Raw genomic sequence first — 8,336 nt, 5'->3', positions numbered from 1 at the left:
ATGACAGGTGGTATTTGCCAGGCCAACCAAATCCACTAAAGAAACCTTGCCACGTTATCATAACAGTTTTGCAATTTGTATTTATTATGAGAAGTTTTGTGCATTGAATTCAGAAGCAATGAGTCCATTAACACCTTTAGAGGTTTTAAAAATTAAATTAAAACATTTATTAGCAAAAGCAAATAATTAAAATATATACACAAGATTATGGTTACACGGTTACTTAATATTATAACAAATTACAAAATTCCTAATTAACCTCACTCTCAACTACACAACCCCTTTAAGGCAACAGTCCAAAATAAATTTTGTATATAGAGAGGCAATCCAGCAGGGTTGCCACAGCACCCACTCAGCAGTGGAATTCCAAAGGCTTTTAAACACAACTTTGGTTACTGGAACAGCAGGCTTCTGTAAAGTGGCTAGAGGCTATTTCCCCAAATCTGTTTCACACACTGTGTATCTTTTAGATCTTACATGACCACCACCCTGATACAATCTTCCATCCTTCTTTAATTACATTCCTTCCTCTTTAATCTGTAAATGCTGTTGTTTCCATTTGTCTTTGGAATTTACTTTTCTCATTCTATAAAAATTTTTCGTGTTGTCAATATGTCCTTTTCCTTTTGGGAAAAATAAATGACATAACCTTGCCCTATTTATCCTGTTAGTTGTACAACTTTATCAAATTTCTTTGAAAACCAAACACTTATCTTAAAATGCAAATTTCATTCACACCGTATCTACTGATTTTACCCTAGATCACTCATTTGCTATTCAAATACCCTTTTTACACCTAACTCTTTTGATAATTTCAACCTTGCAGTCTATCCAACTCTAATTCAATTAAATCAGCCACACAGACAGAACCATCTACACACACAAACATACCCCACAATAATATGAAAATATGGTAGTTTTGTGACAACAACTATTCAAGAAATAAGGGAGACTTGGGCCAGTTAGTCTAACTTCTGTCATTGGGAAAATGGTAGAATCCATTTGGTAGAAATGGACCAATGGTAGAAATCATAATACATTCAGGCAGGGTCAACATGGTTTTGTGTTTGACTAAGTTATTAGAGTTCATTGCAGGTGTAACAAGCAGGGTGAATAAAGGGGAACCAGCAGATGTGTATTTGGATTTTCAAAAGGCATTCGATAACATCCCACTGAAAAGTTTACTGCACAAAATAAGAGCTCATGATGTTGGGGGTGAAATATTAGCATAGATAGAGAATTGACAAACTAACAAGAAACAGAGAGTTGGGGTAAATGGGTCATTTTCAGGTTGGCAAACTGTAACTAGTGGAGTGCTGTGGAGATCATTGCTGAGTTTTAACTATTTAAATCTATATTAATGACTTTGGTGAAGGACTGTAGACAAATTTGCTGATGATACAAAGATAGATAGGAAAGCAAGTTGTGAAGAGGATACAAAAATTCTGCAAAGGGATTTAGATGGGTCAAGTGAGTGGGCAAAAAATTAGCAGACGGAATATAATGTGGGAAAATGTGAGGTTGTTCACTTTGACAAGAATATAAAAGCAGAATATCAGTTCAATTGAGAGAGTGTAGAATGCTGTGGTACAGGGGAATCTGAGTGCCCTTATACATGAATCACAAAAAGGTAGCATGGTGGTATGGCAGGTAATTAGGAAGACGCATAGACTGTGGCTTTTATTGCAAGGGGAATGCAGTATAGAAATAGGGAGGTCATGCTACAGCTATAAGAGCATTGGTGAGACCACACCTGGAGTACTGTATACAGTTTTGGTCTCCTTACTGAAGGAGGGATATACTTGCATAGGAAGTGGTTCAGAGACAGTTCATTAGTCTGATTCCTGGGATGAAGGGGTTACCTTATGAGGGAAAGTTGAGCAGGTTGGGCCTATACTCATTGGAGTTTAGAAAAATGAGAGGTGATCTTATTGAAACATATAAGATTCTGAATGGGCTTGACAGGGTAGATGCTGAGAAGGTGTTTCCTCTCTTGGGGAGTCTGAACAAGGGGAACAGTTTACAAATAAGCAGTCTCCTGTTTAAGCCAGAGGTGAGGGGAATTTCTTCTCTCAGAGGGTCGTTAATCTTTGGAATTGTCTTCCACAAAAAGCAGCAGAGTTTGGGTCATTGAAGATATTTAAGGCTGAGTTAGACAGGTTTTTGATGGACAAGGAGTTAAGGGTTAAGGGGGACAGGCAGGAGAGTGGAGTTAAGGCCACAATCAGATCAGCCATGATCTTATTGAATGGCAGAGCAGGCTCAAGAGGCTGAAAGACCTACTCCTGCTCCTTTTTCTTAGGGTCTTATGATCAATTCATGAATATGAAAGATTACAAAATTCATTTTTCTTATAAAAAATTGAAATCTTTTCCAATGATGCTCACTTCCTGCTATTATGCCTGCACTGATTTTTATAACATTTTCTCATGTTCAGGAGGAATGTTTTATAATCATAGAATCATTACAGCACAGAAAAAGGCCATTCACCCTATTGTGTTTAGTGCCAGCTGTCTGCAAGAGCAAATCAGCTAGTCCCACTTCCCAGCCTTTTCCCTTTAGTTATGTTTTTTTTTCTACAGATAATTAGCCATTTCTCTGTTGAAAGCCATGATAGAAATTGCCTCCACCACATTGTAAGGCAATGCATTCTGGGTCCTTACCACTTACTGTGTGAAAAGGTTACCCCTTATGTCGCTTTTGTTCTTTTGTCATTCCCTTTAAATCTGTGTTCTCTGGTTGTCGACCAGTCCACCGATGGCAATAGTTTCTCCCCATCTAATCTGCCTAGGCACCTCTATAAAATCTTCTCTTCTCTGAGGAGAAATGGCTTTGTTTTCAAATGAAGGTTTCTGCTTACTGTATTTCAAAATCATTGGTTCACGCCATGTGTCTTCTCATATTTTGCATCTAGCAGCAGGCTTGCTCCTTGTAAATTAATTTCATATTCTCTTCAGTCATCAGGCAGTTTGTCCACAAGTTCCAAGCAGAGAACAGTATTTTATTTCTCTTTTCCCCATGTTGCCAGCTGCAGGCTGGTGCATTCTTGACTCTGTTCACTTAGCTGCGGGCTGATGGCATTGGCTTTTCTTCTGTAAAAAGTCACCTCCTCCTTCAGAAACTTATGAGGATACTATACTGACAGGGATTTAAGGTGAGGACACTTCTAGCAGTGGCTGAGGTCCCTCGCTTTGCATGAAGAAGGTGTTATGGAGAAATAGCTGGTGCTGCAGCATAAGGTTTTCTCATGCATTAGGTCCTTAAAAATGCTCTGCTAAATTTCACTATCTAGATTTGAAGGAGGGCATTATATTGTAGGATGGGACACACTGGATTGTGGCCATAGGCACAAAAACAACTTTATATTTGTAAAGTGCACCTCTCTTACTTTTCCCTTTCTGCTTGCAGCAGCCCATTACTTCCACCTGTATAAAGTGTATGAGAGAAAAATGGAGATGAGTTCAATGATCATAAATGGGAAGAAGTGCATACTTCCTCTGGACAATTGCGTTGCGCTGGGAACTATCCAAAAATGCGGTTTAAATTACATACTTCAGGTGGTTCCGCCAGGGTTATACCAATAGTTACCCAGAAAAGGTTAGAAGAATTAAAACAACTTCTAACTTATCAATAACTATTGTAAAGACCCAGGATGACCCCACGGGACTCCCCAACAGCCTGAAACCCCCTTGTCCCATGGGACTTCCCCAAACACCTGCGGGCACTGAAATGGAACAATGATCCTTCAGGAGGAGATGCTTCTAGTGGAGGATAGGTACATTCCAGCAAGGGGAAAGGTAGTAGAACCAAAGCCAAGGCTCTTTGTATGATGAGAGAGATAGAGAATATGATGAAACAAAAAAGAGGGTGAATAATTCATGTCAGGTGAATTCTTCAAGTGAGAACCAAGTCAAATACAATAGATTGAGAGGGGAAGTGAAAAAGACAATAAGACTGGAAAAGGGAGTTAGGAGAATAAAATGGCAGTCAACATAAAAGGGAACAGCTGGTATTTTACTAGTGGTGAGAGGTGTCCGCACCAGATGTTGAGACCACTTGTTACCAGCTTTGGGGGGGGGGGGGGGGGGGGGGGGGGGGGGGGGGAGGAGGAGGGGGGAGGGGGGTGGGGGTGGGGGGGTTGGGGGGGGCGGGGGGAAGCTGGTGTGCGTGCGTTATTTTTGGTCACCCTGTTTCCAACAGAGACAGGTGGTGCTGCTGGGACGAGAGAGCTGCCAGCACTTGAGGTGGGGCCTCTTCCTGTATTGGGGCGGAAGTCCTGCCCTGAACCAATTCACTCCCTCCGTCATTGGTGCACAACAACAGCAGTTTGTACCATCTGCAAAATGCACTGTGGCAACTTGCCCAGCCTCCTTCAACAGCATCTTCCAAATCTACAACCACTATAACCTAGAAGGATAAAGACAGCAGGTGGGTGGGAACATCACCACGTGCAATTTCCCCTCCAAGACACTCACTATCCTGACTTGGAAATATATCGCCGTTCCTCCACTGTCACCGGGTCAAAATCCTGGAACTCCATTCCTAACTTTCTTCCAAGAAGTTGTATATATGCCATCATGACATTACAATCACTGAATCCCCTACGATCAACATCCAGGGGGTTATCATTGACCAGAAACTGAACTGGACTAGCCATATAAATACTATGGCTACAAGAGCAGGTCAGAGGCGAGGAATCTTGTGGTGACTAATTCACCTCCTGAGTCCCTAAAACCTCTCCACCATCTACAAGGCATAAGTCAGGAGTGCGATTGAATACTCCCCACTTGTCTGGATGAGTGCAGCTCCAAAAATAATCAAGAAGCTTGACACCATCCAGGACAAAGCAGCTGCTTGATTGGTACCTCTTCCACAAACATTCATTCCTCCACCACCAACGAATAGTGGCAGCAATGTCTATCCTCTACAAGATGCATTGCAGGAACTCACCAAGGCTCCATAGACAGCACCTTCCAAACCCACAACTGCTACCATCCAGAAGAACAAGGGCAGCAAATACATTGGAACACCACCACCTGGAAATTCCCCTCCAAGCCACTCACCAACCTGACTTGGAAATATATCGCCATTCATTGTTGCTGAGTCAAAATCATGGGACCCCCTCCCTAACAGTACTGTGGGTGTACCTACACCACATGGACTGCAGCAGTTCAAGAAGGCAGCTCATCACCACCTTCTCAAGGGCAATTAGGGATGGGCAATAAATGTTGGCCTAGACATTGAATTCCATGAATAAATAAAAAAATTAAAAACAGTACTGGTAATGTAGTGCATGGTATAAATCAGGGAATTAGAGGTGGATATAACAAGAGTAATACAATAATCATGGGGGATTTCAATCAACATATAGACTGAGTAAACCTAATGCTATGGAGGGCAAATTCCTGGAATGTATACAAGAAGCTTTTCTGGAACTGTGTGCCGATCAACCAACTAGAGAATGGACTATTTTATATCGAATATTGCGCAATGAAAAAGGAATAACTAATAATCTCATTGTAAAGGAGCCTTTAGGGAAGAATGATCATAACATGATGGAATTTTCCTTTAAGTTTGAAAGTGACATAATTCAATCAGAGGGTCTTAAACCTACAAAGGTATGAAGGGCAAATTGACTGTGATAGGTTGGGAAACTACATTACAAAGCATGATGGTAGATGTGCAATAGCTAGCATTTAAAGAGTTTACATATATTTTACAACAAATTTACATTCCTTTGAGGCACAAAAACCCAGCAGGAGAGATTATCCAATCATGGCTAACAAGAAGACTTAAAAATTGTATTTGATCAAAGCAAGAGGTTTATAAAGATGCCAAAAAGTAGTAAGCCTGAACATTGGGAGCATTTTAGAATTCAGCAAAGGAGGATCCAAGAAACTCATAAATAAAGAGAAAATAGAATATAAAAGTAAACTACCGAGAAACATAAAATGAACTGACAAAGCTTCTATAGATATGTAAAAAGGAAAAGATTAGAAAAGACAAATGTGGGCCCACTGTTTCCCCTGGGGACCGGGGTGGGGTGGGGGGTGGGGTGGGGGGGTGGTCTAGAACCAGGGGACACAATCTCAGAAAAAGAGGTAGGCAATTTAGGACTGAGATGAGGAGGAATTTCTTCACTCTGAGAGTGGCAAATCCTTGGAATTTTTGACCCCAGAGGGCTGTGGAGGTTCAGCCATTGAGTATATTCAAAACAGAGTTTGATAGATTTCTAGATATTAAAGATATCAAGGGATACGGGGATAGTGTGAGAAAATGGCTTTGGGATAGAAGATCAGCCATGTTCTAGTTGAATGGCAACCCAGGATCAAGGGGCTGAATGGCCTACTCCAACTCCTTTGACCTATGTTCCTAACAGCATTGCAGGTGTACTTACATTACATGGACCATAGTGGTTCAAAAAAGTGGCTTACCATGACCTTCTCAAGAGAAATTAGAGATGGGCAACAAATACTGACCTTGCTAACGATGCTTTCAACCCATGAAAGAATTTTTAAAAATGCTCACATGAGGGTCACTGAGAGGCTCATGGGTGATGACTGCTTGGAGTTCAAGTTTGAAGAGTTCCACCGCAGACTTCAGCATTTCAACTGCTGACAGGGCAGTCTAGCTCAGCTAGTTTTATAACACCATGGCCATTGGTTGAATGTTTGGTCATGAAACAGATCTACTGTAATGATCTATTGTAATTTTGATTGAGGACAAAATGTAAAACAACTATCATGGGTCTGTGGTTCCTCAATCCTAGAGATCTGTGGGAGGGTGGAGTGTCAAAGATCCATAAAGTAGACAAAGTGGATCAACACATTCACAAAACCATTCAGAAAGTACGCTGTTCTGTCCTTTTAGGTCCAAAGAGGATGATTTCACACTGCCTTTATTGACATCCATTTACCACAGCTTTTCTCGTTTACTTAATCTATTAATACCACTTCATAATTTGATGCTTACCTTAACTGGGTTGTGGTCACCTTCAAGGCTGAAGGGTGTTGATGTCTTGCAACAGAACACTATACAAGTTGAAAGCAAGTTCTTTTATACTCTCCAATATACTTCAGCAGTTTCTTGGACACCCTTTTCAGTATTTTATACAAACACAGCTGTGCATGAAGGTTTCTTTTGCTCACTTGTGCTCTGTGATTCCCCATGTGGTGATCCCTTTAATTGTTATCCATCCCCCAGGGATGCAAATTATTGTGCTGCTGCATGGGACGGATGGAGTAAATGCCTGTGTAGGAAAAAATGATCATAAATTTTAATCTTGAGTTAATTATTTTATTGATAAGATTTTACTTTTGTGTTTGACATTCACATTAAAGCAATATAAATTAGAGAAATTCTTTTAGGTCTACATCTAACATGAAAAACTCAGATCTGATTGTATAATATTCCCTCCATAAAGCACTGAAGTGACAACCTAGTGCTTGAACCTTCTGACTCTGGTCAGAATACTACAGCCTGAGCTATGGCTGATATTCTAAGGGAGATTTCCCTAACACTTATACTGTTTGGTACATGTGAAGTGGGTATAACTAACCAATGAGAAAAAAATGGTTGGAGATCTGTTACATCACATCCAATTTTCATTTGGAATTTGTACTATAGCACGGTATGATAGCATTGCAGTTATGGGTACTGGACTAGACACGTCAGTCTAGGAATTCATAATTTTACCAGATCACCAAGTTATGAAATTGAATTCCATCTAGTTATTTGCAGGCTAGCATCAGAAATAAACTATAATGCTACAGCCCTAAATATTGAACGTGGTTCACTAATGTCGTTAAGAAAGAAAACTTAACTTACATGCCATGACCTACATGTGGCCCAGTCCACACTATATGGTTGACTCTTAATGCCCTCAGGGAATCTGTAATTGGGTAATGAATACTGATGTTGCCCACATTTCAAGGGGGTGGGGGTGGGGGCGGGGTGGGGGAGGAATAAAAGGAAATTTGATCCTAGAATTATTCATCAGTAGAATTACTCTCTAGTCATTCACACATTTCTGGTGTTTATGCCAGTAGGGCAGCTATATTATCAATGAACATCTGTGGCTGTGGATATGTGGCGCTTGTGCAAAAGCTTTTAAAGAGACCCAGTGTAAGAGTTTAAAAAGCATTTTAAGGCTATTTTTGGGTTTTGTTCTTATATTGGTCATGGGCCTTTATGTCAAGTAGTCTGCACCTATCATGTAATAAAAGTGTCAGTGGTGCCAGTGGCAGTTACAAGTAGTTTCAATCCAAAGTCCTCTTCTTCGAGCTCCTTCATATAAATACATGCTCCAAAGCCATTCTGTTGAGTGCATGCCCAGG

The sequence above is a fragment of the Carcharodon carcharias genome, chromosome 8, assembly GCF_017639515.1.
Source record: "Carcharodon carcharias isolate sCarCar2 chromosome 8, sCarCar2.pri, whole genome shotgun sequence".
Lineage (NCBI taxonomy): Eukaryota > Metazoa > Chordata > Chondrichthyes > Lamniformes > Lamnidae > Carcharodon > Carcharodon carcharias.
This window is presented reverse-complemented; position numbering follows the sequence as displayed.